Source organism: Schistocerca gregaria, chromosome 3, assembly GCF_023897955.1.
Source record: "Schistocerca gregaria isolate iqSchGreg1 chromosome 3, iqSchGreg1.2, whole genome shotgun sequence".
Lineage (NCBI taxonomy): Eukaryota > Metazoa > Arthropoda > Insecta > Orthoptera > Acrididae > Schistocerca > Schistocerca gregaria.
Genome location: NC_064922.1, coordinates 331,483,926 through 331,504,862, shown reverse-complemented (window position 1 = coordinate 331,504,862; position 20,937 = coordinate 331,483,926). Strand labels below are relative to the sequence as shown.

At 45.5% G+C, this 20,937-nt stretch overlaps 1 protein-coding gene across 3 annotated transcripts in view; it reads right to left on the bottom strand.

Moving 5' to 3' along the window:
* Nucleotides 1-20,937, bottom strand: part of LOC126355746 (mpv17-like protein) — a 227,836-nt gene that overhangs the window by 174,892 nt on the left and 32,007 nt on the right. The window contains exon 2 of one of the 3 annotated variants that reach the window (XM_050006133.1): nucleotides 3,935-4,194. The exons of 1 other annotated variant lie outside the window; for it this stretch is intronic. The gene's annotated coding sequence lies outside the window, so the exon portion shown is untranslated. Of the gene's footprint in view, nucleotides 1-3,934; nucleotides 4,195-20,937 lie in introns of those variants that run through there. One more of the 3 variants, XM_050006134.1, reaches the window with a different exon arrangement.

Genomic DNA, 20,937 nt, shown 5'->3' with positions numbered 1-20,937 from the left:
CCTCCGGAATATTTTACCCAAGAGGACGCCATCGTCATTTAACCATACAGTAAAGCTGCATGCCCTCGGGAAAAATTACGGCGGTAGTTTCTCCTTGCTTTCAGCCGTTCGCAGTACCAGCACAGCAAGGCCGTTTTGGTTAGTGTTACAAGGCCAGATCAGTCAATCATCCAGACTGTTGCCCCTGCAACTTCTGAAAAGGCTGCTGCCCCTCTTCAGGAACCACACGTTCGTCTGGCCTCTCAACAGATATCCCTCCGTTGTGGTTGCACCTACGGTACGGCTATCTGTATCGCTGAGGCACGCAGGCCTCCACACCAACGGCAAAGTCAATGGCTCATTGCTGTGGAGACTTTAATCTTATGAATCAAAAATTAAAACAGTCACTACACTGAATCGTAAAGCACAAAAAAAACAGACGAAGATACTCAGGGATTCAAAAAGATACATAGAGATGAAAGCAAGAACAGTAAAACTCAAGAAATAATGACTCACAGGACTGAGCAGTTCATTTAGAAAAAAATTAGAGTATATTTAAAGTTCCTTAAGAAAGATTCTTCAGTGGCATATAAATGAAAATTCAACTCTCTAGCCGGCCGGAGTGGCCGTGCTGTTCTAGGCGCTACAGTCTGGAGCCGAGCGACCGCTACGCTCGCAGGTTCGAATCCTGTCTCGGGCATGGATGTGTGTGATGGCCTTAGGTTAGTTAGGTTTAATTAGTTCTAAGTTCTAGGCGACTGATGACCTCAAAAGTTAAGTCGCATAGTGCTCAGAGCCATTTGAACCATTAGCCATTCAACGCTCTAACCCTAGTTACTAAGCCAAACGTTTTCAATTATTCGATTGAGAGAAGTTCATGGAAGACTGTAGTCAATAACAATAAAAAAAAGCGAAGTACAGAGGCTATATATGCTTTAGGCTGCGCTTGAATATTAATTCAAAGTTACATGTCAAAGTCACTTCACCGAAGAATATGTGTGTTTAAGAGAAAATGTGATTTCCTCATCCCTGCGTAGTGAATAGAAGGTTGATAGCTTGTATTATTGAAGTTAATGCTACAATCCAATATTAATAATTAAGATGAAAGCAATATAGTTTTTCGGTAAAAAGGAACTTCTGACAATATTTTTTGAGATAGAAATAAGTTCGATTTTCTGCCGGTCTACCATTTTTCAAATGGAGAGGCGCTCTTCCCCTTTTCTTGTACTTGAACAGAACTGAACTCTCTTCAGAAGAAAAAATTATCAACGTCCCTGCATATTTTTACCCGTGTTTGTTCATAAATTTCACCTGTAAGCCCGTGTAGCGAATTTCGCTGTGTAGTTTCATTTTCACGCAGCTCAATGTTTATGAAGTCGCGTCTCCTGAAGTATGTGCTGTAGAATGATGTAATTTTGCAGACACATCCAGTGGTATATTGGCCTACTGTATGCGAAATGTGTTGTCAGTTGGGTTTTTAGCAAATAAGTAATAAAGTAAAAGGTCACGCAGGACGTGGCAGTTTTTCTCGCATCTCAGTATTTGACTTCACCTTCCCTGAACTATGCGTCGCACAATGACATATTTTTGTAGGTACCTGAATGCGGAACGGTAGTTGGAGCTAGACGCTTGGGACATTCCGTTTATGAAATCGTTAGGGAATTGAGTATTCCGAGATCCACGGTGTCAAGAGAGTGACGAGAACAGCAGATATCAGGCGATACCTCTCACCACGGACAATGCAGTGGCCAACGGCCTTCACTTAACGGCCGAGAGCAGTGTTTGCGCAGGGTTCTCAGTGCTAACAGACAGGCAACACTGAGTGGCATAACCGCTGAAATAAATGTGGGGCGTAGGACGAACATACCCGTTTGCACAGTGGGGTGAAATGTGACGTTAATGGGCTATGGCAGCAGACGACCGTCTTGTTAACAGCACGGCATTGCGTGCATCGTCTCTCCTGGGCTCGTGACTTTGTCGGTTGGATACTAGACGACTGGAAGAACGTGGCTCGGTCAGACGAGCTCCGATTTTAATCTTCGTTGGTCCATTATGGATCGTAGGACGACTGCTGACATGAACTTCTTGATGCAATAATTTACCAACAGGCGTATGTGTTGTAGAATTTTTTTATGAACTTCTATGTGCTACCAGTTTCGGAATTACATTGATGGCATCTTCAGGCCCCACTCGTCATAGTCGTAAAATCGCTATACCCGGAAGGAGCCATATAACTGGATCCGTGAATCAAATCGTCCTGCAACAACTGCTACAGCCTGGCCACCAAGAGCTGTTGCAGGACGATTTGATTCACGGATCCTGTTATATGGCTCCTTCCGTGTATAGCGATTTTACGACTATGAAGAGTGTGGCCTGAAGATGGCATCAATGTAACGCCGAAACCGGTAGCACATAGAAGTTCATAAAAAACGATTCTACAATAAATAAGGCTGTTGGTAAATTATTGCATCAAGAAGTTCCGATTTTAGTTAGTAATAGGTGATGGTTCGAGTGTGGCGCACTCCCACTAAACCCAAATTGTCAACAAGGCACTGCGAAATCTGGTGGTGGCTCCATAATGGTGTTGGACTGCGTTTATCCGCAATGGACGGCGTTCTGTGGTCCAGCCGAACCGATGATTGACTGTAAATGGTTATGTCTGTCCATTTACAGAGATGAACTCCATGTTTCCAAACATGTTATCGGGCACTGTTGTTCGCGATTGATTTGAGGAACATTCTGGACAATTCGAGGGAACGATTTGGCACACCCGAGATGAATCCCATCCTGCACCGAAGGCATTTGGTGCTGGGAGGACAAATGACCCTTAACATTTGTATGATTATATGATAGCGGGACAAACAATGGTAGCAGTTACTTCTGTAATATATCAGGGAGTATGCGTGCGGAACGATTTGAAGTGGAATAATCATATAAAATTAATTATCGGTAAGGCGGGTAACAGGTTGAGATTCAATGGGAGAGTCCTAAGGTGGCTTAGAAAACACACGTTCGACCTATACTTGAGTATTGCTCATCAGTGTGGGATCCGTACCAGATCGGGTTGACGGAGGAGATAGAGAAGATCCAAAGAAGAGCGGCGCGTTTCGTCACAGGGTTATTTGGTAAGCGTGATAGCGTTACGTAGATGTTTAGCAAACTCAAGTGTCAGACTCTGAAAGAGAGACGCTCTGCATCGCGGTGTAGCTCGCTGTCCAGGTTTCGAGACGGTGGGTTTCTAGATGAGGTATCGAATATATTGCTTCCCCCTACTTATATCTCCCTAGGAGATCACGAATGTAAACTTAGAGAGATTCGAGCGTGCACAGAGGCTTTCCGGCAGTCGTTCTTGCCGCGAACCATACGCGACGGGAACAGGAAAGGGAGGTAATGACAGTAGCACGTAAAGTGCACCGTTGGATGGCTTGCGGAGTATAAATGTAGATGTAGATGTAGATAGGTCAGATCATCCCCGAAATCCTGCAGTGGCATCACTTTCGCAATTATGGACGGCTGTAGAGGCAGGATGACACAATATTTCTGCAAAGGACGTCCAACGACTTGTTGAGAGTCAAATGGCTTTGAGCACTATGGGACTCGACATCTGAGGTCACCAGTCCCCTAGAACTTAGAACTACTTAAACCTAACTAACCTGAGGACATCACACACATCCATACCCGAGACAGGATGCGATCCTGCGACCGTAGCTGTCGCGCGGTTTCAGACTGAAGCGTCTAGAACCGCTCGGAAACACCTGCCGGCGACTTGTTGAATCCATGTTACGTTGAGATACTGCACTGCGCCTTGCAAAATGGCATCCGACACGATATTACGATGTATCTGATGACTTTTGCCGCCTCAATGTCGACTGAACACCTACAGAATCAGGCAGATAGAGGACGTAAGGGGCAGCTACAGAGGGGAGCGAGCGGCGAGCGGCGGCGCTTGCGGTACCTGTTGCCAGGGGGGCAGCCTTTATCTGGGCCGCAAGCGGGAGGCGGGCTGCGTGGGCGACGAGGGCGGCGTCATGGGCGGCGGGAGCGGCGGCGGCGGCGGCGGCGGCGGGTTGTCGGCAGCGGCGGGCGTCGCGCCGTCTGCAGCGGTGTGGCCGGCGCCGGAGCAGGCGGGCGCAGAACTGGCGCCGCGACGCCGCCGCCCGGCTCGGCGTCGCGTCGGCAGACGGCGCGCCGGTCGATAGCGGCGCGGCTCAGCCACTGCTGGCGCACAGCCTCCGCACTCGGTCAAGGCCGACGCGCCCCGCCCAGCAACGATCAACCCCCCCCCCCCCCCATCAATCAGCTGACCATGTACCAGGTGTGGTCAAAAAGTAACGGAAATTTTTTTACTTCGCCGGCTTTGTACATCCGATTTCCAGAAATCTTTCTTTATTGTTGGTAAACATGTTCGTGATGTACGTTTTCATTTCCAGCTGTTCTAAATACACTACTGGCCATTAAAATTCCTACACCACGAAGATATGCTACAGACGAGATTTAACCGACAGCAAGAAGATGCTGTGATATGCTTTTCAGAGCATTCACGCAAGGTTGGCGCCGGTGGCGACACCTACAACGTGCAGACATGAGGAAAGTTTCCAATCGATTTTTCATACACAAACAGCAGTTGACCGGCGTTGCCTGGTGAAACGTGTTGTGATGCCTCGTGTAAGGAGGAGAAATGCGTTTCCGTCTTTGATAAAGGTCGGATTGTAGAATATCGCGATTGCGGTCTACCGTATCGCGACGTTGCTGTTCGCGTTGCTCAAGATCCAATGAGGGTTAGCAGAATATGGAATCGGTGGATTTATGAGAGTAATACGGAACGCCGTGCTGGATCCCAACGGTCTCGTATCACTAGCAGTCGAGAAAACAGGCATCTTATCCGCACGGCTGTAACGGATCGTGCAGCCACGTCTCGATGCCTGAGTCAACAGATGATGACGTTTGCAAGAAAACATACATCTGCACGAACAGTTCGGCGTCGTTTGAAGCAGCGTGGACTATCAGCTCGGAGACCGTGGCTGCGGTTACCCTTGACGCAGCATCACAGACAGGAGCGCTTGCGATGGTGTACTCAACGACGAAACTGGGTGCACGAATGACAAAAGGTCATTTTTTTCGGATGAATCCAGGTTCTATTTGTAGCATCATGATGGTCGCATCCGTGTTTGGCGATATCGCGGTGAACGCACATTGGAAGTGTGTATTCGTGATTGCCATACTGGCGTATCACCCGGCGTGATGGTAGGGGGTGTCATATACACGTCTCGGTCACTTCTTGTTCGCATTGACGGCACTTTGAACAATGGACGTTACATTTCAGGTGTGTTACTACCCGTGGCTCTGCCCTTCATTTCATCCCCGCGAAACCCTACATTTCAGCAGGACAATGCATGACCGCATGTTGCAGGTCCTGTACGGGCCTTTCTGGATACAGAAAATGTCCGACTGCTTGTCTGGCCATCAAATTCTCCAGATCTCTCACCAACTGAAAACGTCTGGTCAATGGTGGCCGAGCAACTAGCTCGTCACAATACGCCAGACACTACTCTTGACTATCTGTGGTATGGTGTTGAAACGGCATGGCCAGCTGTACCTGTACACGCCATCCGAGCTCTATTTGACTCAATGCCCAGGAGTGTTACGGCCGGAGGTGATTGTTCTGGGTATTGATTTCTCAACATCTATGCCCCCAAATTGCGTGAAAATGTATTCACATATCAGTTCTAGTATAATATATTTGTCCAATGAATACCCGTTCATCATCTGCATTTCTTCTTAGTGTAGCAATTTTAATGGTCAGTAGTGTAGTTTACTGTTGACAGTCGATAAGGTTATACGTGTTTTGGAGTGCTCGGCGAATTTTTACTTTATAACAGGTTTGATCAAAGAAATACAGGTGAATGCTTGAAAAATGGAATAAAGTGCTGGACCGCGTTCTAAATGTTGACTTTAGCTTTTGGCGAGTCTGTGGTAGGATCACAACAGTGGTGTAAACGTTTCAAAGATGTTCGAGGTGATGCTGAAGGTGACTACCGCCCTGGACGGTTTATCACATCAGTTACTGGATATAATGTGGAAGAAGGAATGGAAATGCTCCTGGAAAATCTCCCAGTCGCCAACAGAGTGGTTGCTAATGGTACTGACATATCCTTTTGGTCGTGTCAAGCAGGTTTTTCAGATGTTTTGTGGGTGAAACGTGCAGCAACAACGGTTGTGCCGAATTTTTTTTAATTTTAACCAAAAACTACTTCGCGTAGACATCGCTCAGGAATTGCTGAATAAAGTCGACTGCGATCCTGAAATAAGGTTATAACATGTGAGAAACATGGGTATACGGGTAAGTCGTCGAAAGCAAGGCCGAATATGGCTCTGAGCACTATGGGACTCAACATCTATGGTCATCAGTCCCCTAGAACTTAGAACTAATTAAACCTAACTAACCTAAGGACATCACACAACACCCAGCCATCACGAGCCAGAGAAAATCCCAGACCCGCCGGGAATCGAACCCGGGCGTGGGAAGCGAGAACGCTACCGCACGACCACGAGATGCGGGCCAAGGCCGATAGTCCCAATGGAAACTGCCTGAATAGCCAAGACTGAAAAGAATTCGAAGAGTACGATAACATGCGAAGGTACTTTTGTTCGGTTGCAAAGAGACTCTGCATCATAAGACCCTGCCTAATGATCGTACGATAAGGAATACTGCATGGGTAGTAGTGAAGTAATACATTAAAAACTCTAATGCGGCAATTTACTACGTGAACTGCGAAAATGTAGTAAGTGCTAAAGTTGTGCAAGGCATGGGGAGAACGGGAGGTTTAGAGGCCCTAAACCAGAAAATGTGTTTAGCGTCGCTGTCTCTAAATCTCGCGGCATCAAATAGAAAGAAATGCACAAGGCAGCTGGAGAGCCCCAGGTGTGGTCTCTTGGCCAATAATGCCATGAGGTCACTCCACGTGTGATGTTATGACGTATATCGCTGCCCATAAAAATACATTACCAGCAAGGACAGTGAATAATGAAATTTTATATTGAGTATATGCAGTTTAGTAGGAAGTTTACATGAATAAATTTGTAGATAATTTTCGGATATTTGTGGTAATAAATTTAGTATACATTGCTAACAATAATAATCCGCCTTACCTGACTGGTCATTTAGTCGAAATGAGCTTTGATGACATGTATGGGTACGTCATCGCACGCTGCGTCAGCACCACATATCAAATGCTTCGACTCTCTTCTGTTCCGGTTTTCCCACAGTCCATGTTTCACTACCATACAATTCTGTACTCCAGACGTACATCCTCAGAAATTTCTTTCTCAAATTAAGGCCGGTATTTGATATTAGTAGACCTCTCTTGGCCATAAATGCCTTTCTTGCCATAGCGAGTCTGCTTTTGATGTCCTCCTTGCTCCGTCCGTCATTGGTTATTTTACTGCCTAGGTAGCAGAATTCCTTAACTTCATTGACTTCGTGACCATCAATCCTGATGTTAAGTTCCTCGCTGTTCTCATTTCTACTATTTCTCATTACCTTCGTCTTTCTCCGATTTACTCTCAAACCATACTGTGCACTCATTAGACTGATCATTCCGTTCAGCAGATCATTTAATTCTTCTTCACTTTCACTCAGGATAGCAATGTCATCAGCGAATCGTATCATTGACATCCTTTCACCTTGTATTTTAATTCCACTCCTGAACCTTTCTTTCATTTCCATCATTGCTTCCTCGATGTACAGATTGAAGAGTAGGGGCGAAAGGCTACAGCCTTGTCTTACACCGTTCTGAGCACTTCGTTCTTGATCGTCCACTCTTATTATTCCCTCTTGGTTGTTGTACATATTGTATATTACCCGTCTCTCCCTATAGCGCCGGCCGCTGCGACCGAGCGGTTCTAGGCGCTTCAGTCCGCCTCGGGCATGGATGTGTGTGATGTCCTTCGGTTAGGTTTAAGTAGTTCTAAGTCTAGGGGACTGATGACAAAAATGGTTCAAATGGCTCTGAGCACTATGGGACTTAACTGCAGTGGTCATCAGTCCATCCGCTCCTCCGCCCTCTTTGACAAGGCCGTTGGCAGAATGAGGCTGACTTCTTATGCCGGAAGTCTTCGGCCGCCAATGCTGATTATTTATCAAAATTTAGGCAGTGGCGGGGATCGAACCCGGGACCGAAGACGTTTTGATTAGGAAAAATCTCATTTTGTTCTTGCTTCTGCTCGTGGCGGACGTCTCAAGACGTCCGTTTCAGTGCGTCTTTGATCAATTAACTCAGTTTTTTTATTACAGAGGGCAGCTAACCCTCTGACCGAACACGCTGTGTTAACCGTGCCGGCACCCTAGACCAGCTCTACTATTGAGTTCAGATGGTTCAAATGGCTCTGAGCACTATGGCACCTAACATCTGAGGTCATCAGTCCCCTAGCACTTAAACCTAACTTACCTAAGGACATCACACACATTCATGCCCGAGGCAGGATTCAAACCTGCGACCGTAGCAGTCGCGCGGTTTCGGCATGAAGCGCCCAGAACCACTCGGCCAAAGCGGCCGGCCTACTGAGTTCTACAATCGTCGTGGATGTCGACTGTGGCTTGCCAGTCTTTCGACAACTCATCAGCAGATAGTTTCTATGGGTGTTAACATCCAGAGAATGTGTTGGTCACGGTAACAGCCACATATCCACTGAAGCGATGTTGCGCAGTCTTGCGTTATCTTTTTGGAAGGTAACGTCAGGGACACGCAGGACACAGCGGCTGGTCCTAACACTTGAGGAATGCAGTTGCTGCGTCATCTGGCTAATTGCGGGGCCAGTATGACATTAAGGAATGCAGCTGGGCAGCTTTTGTTCTCCTCCGAGTCACCACACACACGCACACACACACACACACACACACACACACACACACACACACACACACACACACACGGAATTGTCCGGGATTTAGCTGAAAAGGCGTCGTGCTTAAACTATTCTGTCCAGTGTTCTCGCTGAGCACAGCACTGTTGGTGCGCCACTCTCTGCTGTCGCATCATAGAAAGCCGCAATAATGTTTGCCATGCTAACAGTCCTGCGTTGTTCCAGCAGTGTGTCTCACTGTCCATGTGGATACAACCTCATTACTAGTTGGCCAAGCGAGCAATGTGTTTCCTCTGGCGCTACTCATGTGCGGCCATTGAGATCCTGCATGGCGTTGAGTATGGCGCTCCTGAACCCATAGGTCCCATATTCGAATATCATGGGATCCCGACCAACGCAAGCATCGGTATCATAGAAAGATGAAACGCAATCTCGACAGCCCGCGGTCCTGCCACTGTCGAAGACATACCCTTGCACGAGCCATATCAAGATCTTCTCACAAACAAACAAAGATAGACTTTCTGAACGAGAAATACGCTGCCTAACCTTTGCTTATATACACAACTTAGCGTTGCTTCGCCGCACCGAAAGAGGTGGCGCAGTGGGTAGCACGCTGGACTCGCATTCGGGAGGACGATGGATCAATCCCGCATCCGGCCAACCTGATTTAAGTTGAAACTTCCCGGCAGATTAAAACTATGTGCCGGACCGAGTTCGAGTCTCGGTCCAACACACAGTTTTAATCTGCCGGTAAGTTTCATACCAGTGCCCACTCCGGTGCAGAGTGAAAATCTCATTCTGATTTAGGTTTTCCGTGATTTCCCTAAATCGCTGCAGGCAAATTCCGGGATGGTTCCTTTGAAAGAGCACGGCCGACTTCCTTTGCTAATCTGATGACACCGATGACCTCGCTGTCTGGTCTCCTCTCCCAAACAACCCACTCTTCAACCCATGCTCCGCCGTAGCATATATGATAAAAAGAAAGTTGTACAGTCCAGAGTCGGTATGCCAGTCGGGCAAAATCGCTGTGAGCATCGAGGCAATCATACCACTGACACACCAGTTTGAAGGTACCTGTTTGGCAAAATACTGTCTCTACACACTGGCTCTACACACCATGGCAGGTAACATTCTCCAAGAATTGGTCATACATAAAGTCATCCACTAGACTGACACAGGATAAAGCGTGATCCACCACCCCAAATTTCTCGTTTCCTGTCATGCACTGTCCAGCGACGTAAATCTTTACACCACCTGAAATGACGCTTAGCCTTCACTACAGAAACGCGTGACTTATGAGCAGCTGTCTGAGCATTGTAACCCACTCTTTTTACACCCTAGGCGCAATTATATTGCTATCAGGATTAGTAGTGGCACTTTGGAATTCGTGTATGATTCCTTCCGCTTGTTTCGTGCTATTTTTACAACTAACCTCCGCAGTGGTCGACGGTCCCTCTACCTCAGCACATGAGGTCTGCTTGGTATTGGTTAAGCTGTGATTTTTTTCTTCGCGTTTCCTCTTCACAGTCACATCAACAGCCGACTTGCGCAGCTTTAGAAGGGTTGAAATATTCCTCATGGATCTGTTACTCAAGTGAAATCCAAAGTCCGTGATCTCTTCCGACTGACCAATCTTGTTGTAACTGCATCTCTACTGACATCACAATCTCGCTGCCACCTTTTATACCGGCATGTCCGCCTCTCGTGACATCTAGTGGTCAGTTCTTTATTATTTTGATCCTCAAAATTACAGACCGCTATCCTTAACATCGGTTTGTTGCAGGATTCTCGAACATATTCTCAGTTCGAATACGATGATTTTCCTTGAGACAGAGAAGTTGTTGTCCATGCATCAGCTCGGCTTTAGAAAGCATCGCTCCTGCGAAACCCAACTCGCCCATTTTTCACATGATATCTTGCGAACCATGGATGAAGGGTATCAGACGGATGCCATATTCCTTAACTTTGACTCCGTGCCCCACTGCAGACTCCTAACTAAGGTACGAGCATATGGGATTGGTTCCCAAGTATGTGAGTGGCTCGAAGGCTTCTTAAGTAATAGAACCCAGTACGTTGTCCTCGACGGTGAGTGTTCACCGGAGGCGAGGGTATCATCTGAAGTGCCCCAGAGAAGTGTGGTAGGTACGCTGTTGTTTTCTATCTACATAAATGATCTTTTGGGAAGGGTGGATAGCAATGTGCGGCTGTTTGCTGATGATGCTGTGGTGTACGGGAAGGTGTCGTCGTTGAGTGACTGTAGGAGGATACAAGATGACTTGGACAGGATTTGTGATTGGTGTAAAGAATGGCAGCCAACTCTAAATATAGATAAATGTAAATTAATGCAGATGAATAAGAAAAAGAATCCTGTAATGTCTGAATACTCCATTAGTAGTGTAGCGCTTGACACAGTCACGTCGATTAAATATTTGGGCGTAACATTGCAGAGCGATATGAAGAGGGACAAGCATGTAATGGCATTTGTAGGGAAGGTGGATAGTCGTCTTCGGTTCATTGGTAGAATTTTGGGAAGATGTAGTTCATCTGTAAAGGAGACCACTTATAAATCACTAATACGACCTATTCTTGAGTACTGCTCTTGCGTTTGGGATCCCTATCAGGTCGGATCGAGGGAGGACATTGAAGCATTTCAGAGGTGGGCTGCTAGATTTGTTACTGGTAGGTTTGATCATCACGCGAGTGCTACGGAAATGCTTCAGGAACTCGGGTGGGAGTCTCTAGAAGAAAGGCGGCATTCTTTTCGTGAATCGTTACTGAAGAAATTTAGAGAACCAGCATTTGAGGCTGACTGCAGTACAATTTTACTGCCAACAACTTACATTTCGCGGAAAGACAACAAAGATAAGAGAGATTAGGGCTCGTGCAGAGGCATATAGGCAGCCAGTTTTCCCTCGTTCTGTTTGGGAGTGGAACAGGGAGAGGAGATGCTAGTTGTGGTACGAAGTACCCTCCGCCACGCACCGTATGGTGGTTTGCGGAGTATGTATGTAGATGTAGATGTAGATGTAGATGTAGTCCATATTATTCGAGTACCTATCATTTTTGTGACTTTTTTGTCGGAGTCCCACAACACAGTGGCCACTACCCCCTATCGAGCTGTACTTAAAAATAAAATCAGGATGTGACACACGTTGTGTAGTTTGTCACAATAAGCGGACCGTAAATCATTTTAACAAAGAGTATTTCTATTCTTAAATTCATTGTTGGGTGTCTTAGGGAAGATGTAAGACTAGATCTTTCGGACAGAATGAGTACTTCACCCAGAGTACCAACAAATAAATAGTACACGCAGTTTCTGTACCAACTACACAAAATTCTTCGCAAATATCTACATACACAAGAGTGAAGTTTAATTTTCTATATTAATCACATGTGGCAAGTGGAATGCAGTGGAATTGCTACAGAAATAACCATAAGTGTTAAGTACTACATACATTAATGAGCCAAATCTTTATGAGCACCTCCTTACAAACATGTTGGTACCGTTGGAATGGAACACAATAACTATTATAGACCCCATGTGAAATACAAATTTTCCACCGCATCTGTGTTTGCAGCGTGGTGCTTGTTTCGAGTACCCATTTGTCTGGATGACGATTTATGCAGATGTGGCAATCGACCTGGTGCTGTGGTAAGGTCTTGCGCCTACCAGCCGGCAACCCAAAATACAGGAAAGTTCTACCGGCAGCCTGAATCTTTGCAGAACATACTGGAAAGCTGCCACGCCACACTCGACCACCAGACAGCAACCAAAACGCCAGCAGAGGTCGGTGGCACCACGGACATCTTTCCTACGCAAGCCACGTGAAAGGAAGCAACACCATACGAGGGCTGCTATATATATTTCTGGCCTAGGCAACACTAAGTGTTGCCAGGTGCAATCTGACATTTCCATTGGAAAGTTTGACATTTTTTAGCATAAATGTACTCAGAACTTTTTGACTTACGACAATTTTTTTTTCTTTTACAGGGACTTGAAGAAATCAATTTGGCACAAAAATGGAATTAACTCGTGAACATTTTCGTGCGATCATTTTTCACAACTTTCGACGTGGATTATCACGACAAGAGTGCATCGATGAACTTAAATCTTTGTATGGCGACGAAGCACCATCCTATAGCACTGTGAAAAACTGGTACAACGAATTCAATCGTGGCCGACGCTCGCTCAAAGACGAATTCCGTGAAGGTTGTCCAAAAACAGCCGTACGTGAACTGATAATGCAAGACGTCATGTGACATACCGTGAGATAGAGGCATGCCTAGGCATTTCTCCCACCAGCATACATTCGATATTGCATGAACACCTGGCCGTAAAAAAGGTTTGTTCTCATTGGATCCCGCACAATTTGACAATCGCTCAAAAGAAAGTTCGTGTGGATTGGTGTAAAGAAATGCTGAAAAAATACGATCGCGGTGCTTCAAAAGACGTTTATAAGATCGTCACAGGTGACGAATCATGGATCTATGCGTATGAGCCCGAAACAAAACAGCAATCGACCGTGTGGGTCTTCCAAGACGAGCCAAATCCAACGAAAGTTGTTCGCTGGAAGAAGCACTTCGAAGCAAATGGTCGCCTGTTTCTTCGGCAAAACTCGTCATGTGGCGACTGTTTCGCTTGAGCAACGTAGGACGGTCAATTCTGAGTGGTACACCACCATTTGTTTGCCTGAAGTCTTCGGAGAAATTCGAAAAATGAACAAGAGAAGACGAATCATTGTGCACCATGACAATGCGAGCTGTCACACATCGGCTCAAACCAGCGCCTTTTTGACCGGCCAAAACGTCGAAGTGATGGGTCATCCGCCGTACAGCCCTGACTTGGCACCCAATGACTTCTTTTTATTCCCACACATCAAGAAAAAAATGCGTGGTCAACGATTTTCGTCGCCAGAAGATGCTGTTGCAGCATTCAAAAACCATGTTTTGGAGGTGTCTCAATCGGAGTGGAAAAAGTGCTTCGAAAATTGGTTTGAGCGCAAGCAAAAGTGTATAAATCTTGATGGAGAATATTTTGAAAAACAATAAACCATTTTCGTTGATAAATATTCGTATTTTCATTATTAGGCCAGAAATATATATAGCAGCCCTCGTATGTAGCCCGGCGCTGTGGGCCGTAGTTAGGCTGGCGCAGAGGTCCTGGGCAGACAGTTCACTCCGAATGAGCTTTCTGGGCCAGGCACCGGATGCTTATTTATTTCTTCTGTATGAAAGTCATTTGGAGCCGCCGCAACAACAAAGCCGTTTTTTATATCACTGATCACATAGAAGACTTGCAAGATTTCTTGTCTTTTTTTCTACCTCACGCCTGACTGTAGTTCATTACACTGGGACTCTAAAACTAGTGTTTCTAGGAGCAACCCCTACAGTGTAGAAGCATACACGTGTTGAACTTAAGACTGCCCCCTCAGGGATTGAATTGGCTATCATTGTGTATTTTGTATACTAGCTAGTGAAATTTTGTTGCAGTGTTTGTATTCTTCTCATAGACCTTCAGCCTTAGACAGCATTTATGTTTATTTGTTCTTTCCCTAGCAGTGGCTCTCTTGTCCAGGTCTTCGGCGTACCAATAAACATAATTCTTCTTCCAGTGCTGTTTCTTGCTAATTTAAGAAATTACTGTCATAGTCAAATGATACGAGGGTTGCCCGGAAAGTAATGCACAGCATTTTTTTATTCAACTGTTCTTTATTGAACATAATGAGAAATACACACTTAAAAGTATGGTGTTTTATCTACACACCCTTTTTTTCCAGGTGATCTCCATCTTCTTGTATGGCCTTTCTCCAGCTCGAACAGGGACGTGTATGCCTTGTCGATACTAATCCTTGTCCTGGTGGCGGAACCCTGCTTCACTGTGTGAATCGCATTCTAATCGTCCTCAGAATGTCTTCCACGAATTCCAGCCTTTAATGGCCCAAACAAGTGGAAGTCCGAGGTATCTAAGTCAGGGCTGTCAGGTGTGACAGCCCTGGATGGTCTCCCAGATCGCTGCAAACCATGGAGCTCCGCCGTACCACCTTCTGATGACCTCACCCTCCGTGTCCCGTGACTAAGTGTACTTCTGTCGTAATCAGATGCTCTGTAGACTTTGCACCAGCGCTTCTGAATATTCTCCACAGTTTCTTTCTGCAGTGAGAAGTTGCTTGCAACGTACATCACCTACAGACCCCATTTTGTAACTGTCCTGTAGTTCCGCTATCTGTGGGAAGTGGCGGAAACTTGGCGCGCTCGCTCAGGGGACTTCAAATATCATACAAGTAACGTTTTTGCATTCGTAGCATTGTTTTCGCTGAGAAAAAAATGAGTTGAGTTACTTTCTGGGCAACCCTCGTACCATTGTTCTACCAAATCTACATGAACAATTTCTTGTCCACCAAACCAGGTGGACTCAACATCTGGCCCAACAACAAAGTTGTTTCGTCCTAGGAGGCAACACGTTTAAATCAATTCACGATCCAGTCTCGATCATCCTAAGCCCATACCATCATAACTGACGCTGTTGGACGAATATGGAAACACTTGGGGCGCGTCTGCTGTGGTGTCTCGTGTTGAACAGTGTGCCCTGAATGGTGTGCTCCGTGGCGCTTCTGCCTGCACCAGCTTCGTACTCAATAGCCGGATATAAAACGGACCGCTGCCTATTTTGCTTTACAGAACGGGCGATCCGTCGACCTTCACGTTCTGTGCTGATGCGAACAGCCAACCCGCTCCGGGCCATTATTTATGTCATGGTATTTCCCCATTTGCGTTCCGTTTGTGCTCCGTTTATACACTGAAGCGCCAAAGAAACTGGTATAGGCAGGCGTATTCAAACACAGAGATACGTAAACAGACAGAATAAGGCACTGCGATCGACAACGTCTATGTAAGACAAGTGTCTGGCGCAGTTATTATGTCGGTTACTGCTGCTGCAATGGCAGGTTTTCAAGACTTAAGTTAGTTCGTGGTGTTCCAGTAGGCGCACCAGCGATGGGGCACAGACTCCGGGGTAGTGATGAAGGGGGATTTTCCCGTACGACCATTTCATGAGTCTACTGTGAATGTCAGGAACCCGGTAAAACATCAAATCTCCGACATCGCTACGGCCTTAAAAAAAATGCAAGAACGAGACTAACGACGACTGAAGAGAATCGTTCAGCGTGACAGAAGCTCAACACTTCAAAAAATTGCTGCAGATTTCAATGCTGAGCCATCGACAAGTGTCAGTGTGCGAACCATTCAACGAAACATCATCGATATGGACTCTCGTGTACCCTTTGGCCTGCACGACACTAAGCTTTACGCCTCTCCTGGATCCGTCAACACTGACATTGGACTGTTGATGACTGGAAACATGTTGCCTGGTCGGACGAGTCTGGATGGAAAGTCTATCTAGCGGATGGACGTGTACGGCTGTAGAGGTAATCTCATGAATCCATTGACCCTGCTTGTAAGCGTGGGACTGTTCAAGCTGGCAGATGCTCTGTAATGGTGTGGGGCTTGTGCAGTTGGAGTGATACGGGGCCCCTGATACGTCTAGATACGACTCTGACAGGTGACACGTACGTAAGCATCCTGTCTGATCACCTGCATCCACTTATGTCCGCCGGCCGCGGTGGTCTCGCGGTTCTAGGCGCGCAGTCCGGAACCGTGCGACTGCTACGGTCGCAGGTTCGAATCCTGCCTCGGGCATGGATGTGTATGATGTCCTTAGGTTAGTTAGATTTAAGTAGGTCTAAGTTCTAGGGGACTAATGACCACAGCAGTTGAGTCCCATAGTGCTCAGAGCCATTTGAACCACTTATGTCCACTGTGCATTACGACGGACTTTGCAATTGCAGCAGGAAAATGCGACACCCCACACGTACAGAATTGCTACAGAGTTCCTCTAGGAACACTTTTCTGAGTTTGAACACTTCCGCAGGCCACCAAACTCTCCAGACATGAACATTATTGAGCATACCTGGAACGCCTTCCAACGTGCTGTTCAGAAAAGATGTCCACCCTCTTCGTACTCTTATGGATTTATGGACAGGCTTGCAGGATTCTAGGTGTGAATTCTCTCCAGCACTGCTTCAGACATTAGCCGAACCCATGGCACTTCTGCATGCTCGCGGCGACCCTGCACGGTATTAGGCAGATGTACCAGTTTCTTTGGCTCTTCTGTGTATATTGGGTTGGTGTATAAGATCGTAACGTGTACCTATAAGTTTAATAAACACTACAGATAATGTAACACAGACTTTAGTCATCAATATTACGTTTTCCTTCACTATTTATAATAGTGTTCTTGGACTTCGTCTGCAAGACGCGTCAGTTCTTGACAATAATTGTCAGCAGTGATGGGTACACCTCGGGGCAGCAATTCGTATTACACCAAACCGTCCCTATTGCACCAGGTGCATGACATCATCTTTTGTGGACGCGCACATTTCTTTGTAAGAGGAATTTCTGCTTCGTTTGTGCTCAATCATTCCTTTCTTTTCTGTATATGATCATGAAGAGACCCTTTCTTGTCACGAGTAATGATACAGGATACGAACGGTTGGTGTTGTTCACAAGTCAATTGATGACGAGCAAGCAGAGAGGCACATATGGCCACGTGCTGCTTTTTGTGATTTTGACATAGAGCATGTGGTACCCATATACCCAATTTTTGAACGTTTCCCATTGCATTCAAATATAGCAAGATTGTGAAATGATCACAGTTCATCAGATTTGCCGGTTCTGGGGTATACTGACGTGGAAAATTGTGGATTAATGCGTTGAAACGATGTTCATCAACCCTGAAAGTCTTCACGAACGTGGGGTCTCACTTAATCAAAAACCAATTTCTTGCTTTCCTATATCCAGTGACATTATCTCCATACACGGGCGCAAACGTTTCTAGCCCCCTCCGCTCCTATCACCCCTCTATTAAACTCAGACAGAAGTATTCGTCGGAAATGTTCCGATTTCTCCACTTGGCACTCCATTTTTTAGCGTCCGTAGGTCCACTCACTATGTCCAAATTACAGAATAATGATATTTAAACTCAAATAGAAATAGTCAACAACAAATAAAAAATGACAATCAGTACACCAAACCATAGCAACTGGAACACCAATGTGCAAACAAAAACGCTTTGAACTTACGCATCAACGTAATGTTTTCCCTACCGTGTCACGTGGTTGCTGAGCCAGCAGGCAGGTTGAGTCTCACAATGGTCATAATGTTCCGGCTCATCAGTGTGGATCAATAACGAAGATATAGAGAAGTGATAAAAAGGTAATAACTAGCTGCTTCAACCCTCCGCCCGCAGTAGCAGAGTCTCTTTGTTTTGCTGAACATAGTGGAACTTATTGTAAAGAGAATTCCGTTAGAGAAGAGAAGCTTGGACCGACCAATGCTCGCACGCCTGTTAAAAATGCATTGCCTCGGGGAGGCACTGTAAATGGCTTTCCTCACCACAGCCGACAAAGATGAACTGGCTCGTGGAATGGGCACTGCCGTCTGGCTAACTGATGAAGTCTTCCCAAGCCCGAAACAAATTAGAAATAGGAAATTGCCTGTCCTACGATAAAGTCCCATTCAGCCTATTTGTACTCCTTATCATGTGTGGTAGCAGACTGAAAAAAATAGGCGAAATGACCTGGTTTCTTTTCAGTTTTTAGAAGATTTCATTGAATTTACGCTATCCTTTTATTTTTATGCTTTTTGTGTGTACTGAGGCTAGCGGCAGCGAAAGTGTGCGGACTCATTTTTGCATAATCTCTTGATCAAGGGCAAGCATGGTGCTGCAATTTGACGCTCTCCAATCGCCGTGTACAAACCTAAAGTTTACCGTAAGTGAATGACTTATTGAAATGTGAATAAAATTGTAACTTAAAATGAGAGGAAAATTACTGAAGTTTCACGTTTAGGCAGTTAGTGTCTTCTCTGAAGACATAAACTTCGTTCCTACAAGTAGCAAACGTTAGAATTTTTTGTTCCTCGTGATTAGCTCGTGTCATATTCAGAATCGGTGTTACAACTTTTCCCTCTCCATGCCAAAGTTCTGTGAAGATACAGCATATTAATGAAACATGTGTTAAAAATAGCAAATTGATGAAACTAATTATGCTTTCAATTTAGATTACAAATAATTTTAGAAATAACAGTAACGACTAAGAGAGGAAGAGCTGTTTAATGTTAAAAAATTTGACGGATCTGAGAGCTTCATTTTACAGACGAGAGTTTGTGGGGCTACACTGGCTGCTGCATTGGCAAACGCACTTTTATCAAGCGATAGTTGTGGACGCCATTGTCATGGTCTGACAATCTGGCAACCACAATGAGTCAGCGAGAGCACAATGCCGCCAAAGGTTGGACCGCGTTGTGCATTTGGCGTTGTTAAGACCTTTGGTTTAGCAAAAGTGAAATGCCGAATGTCGTAATATGAAGTAATAATAATTCCATTGGCATTTTGTGACTTATAAGTACTGTACCATCCTGGCGTTTCTTGCAGGCCAGAGGTAACCACGACTCCGCGCCAGCTGTTAAATTATATGGATGTAATGATTTTAAATTGGACTAACCTGGATCCCAAAGGAAGATTTAGTTAATAGCTGATTCACCCCTGCCACCTGACACGAGCAATAGCCGTAAACAGCATTGTAATATAATAACATGGAGTTCTAACTCAAATATAATGGGCAGAAGTTCTATACCTTTGAGGATGAAGTCATTTATTGACAAGTGATATGCCAGGTAGTTCATTGTTCTTTGATATACGATAACGAATTCTGACCAAACGAAAGACAAGTCACAGTAAAATAGTAATGGGTGCCCAAACAGGCGGATCAATGCACAGTGCACTTCCCCTTGGCTGCAATGCAGTCATGTACTCTCGCATGCCAATGCCGAAAAGGTGCCAAGTGGCATCCTGCCACACATTGTCCCGAGCGACTTGCCCCTTTCTTTGCATTTCGCATCTCGGCAATGGTTCTTGCAGGCTCTAGAGAACGAGTAATTTCCTGCTTCATCATGTCCCTCTGGCCAGTTGTTTCACATCACGAAGATCACATTGCGTCGCATCAGCCGTAGGTGCACGTGCAATGTCCTACTCTAAAAGCGCGTCATCTTCCTGTTGAAGAAATGGTAGCAGCGCCTATGTAATGGAGTGGACATTGGTTACGTTAGCCTGCAGAAACACCATATGTGATAACGAGTTGCAACTGATGGCCTCCACACACACTGAAGCCTGTTATGGCTCACCATGTCTATGTCGCGTACCCATGTACATCCATCACTCACATACAGGCAGAACTTACCCTTATCACTGATGACATCAGAATGCCATTCCACAGTCCAATCAATTATTTCACGACACCAGAATAGCTAGCCGAGCGGTTCTAGGCGCTTCAGTCCGGAACCGCGCTGCTGCTACGGTCACAGGCTCGAATCCTGCCTCGGGTATGGATGTGTGTGATGTCCTTAGGTTAGTTAGGTATAAGTAGTTCTAAGTTCTAGGGGACTGATGACCTCAGATGTTAAGTCCCATACTGCTTAGAGCCATTTGAACTATTTGAACAGAAGACGTGTCACGCTCCCCTCACGTCGGTGATGGCAGACCTTACCACGCTTAAGACCTGGTTTCATTTATACAGCAAGTAGACATTAAGATGGCTTAACTACGCTTGAAGATGGAATTCAAGGTAAAATTCGCAAGCATAGCGAAAAAGCAATAGTGGGCTTAGGCTCGTGTTGTTAATCAGAGTTTGCAATAATCCCGTGTTTTGCTTGTCAGTTAAAGAAGCCTCCTTATCCTACAAATAATAATAATTATTCTCGACATCTAATTAATAAATAAATGTTGTAATTAAATGTCAACATGACTTTGAAATTGAAATAATTTGTTAATCTGGCACTCAGCCATTATTGATACCTTTGTCACTGTAATGATGGGTTATGCTGATTCTGAAGTTTAAATAGACTTAATTTATGAAATCCCTTCTCACAAGTTATTTAGTAGTCAACAGGACCCAAACAAACTCCTCTGTATCACTTTTAAATTCTTGTTCAAAAACGCAGTCGGATAGCTTAGGTATTCATTGCTACAGGTTCATTTGTCCC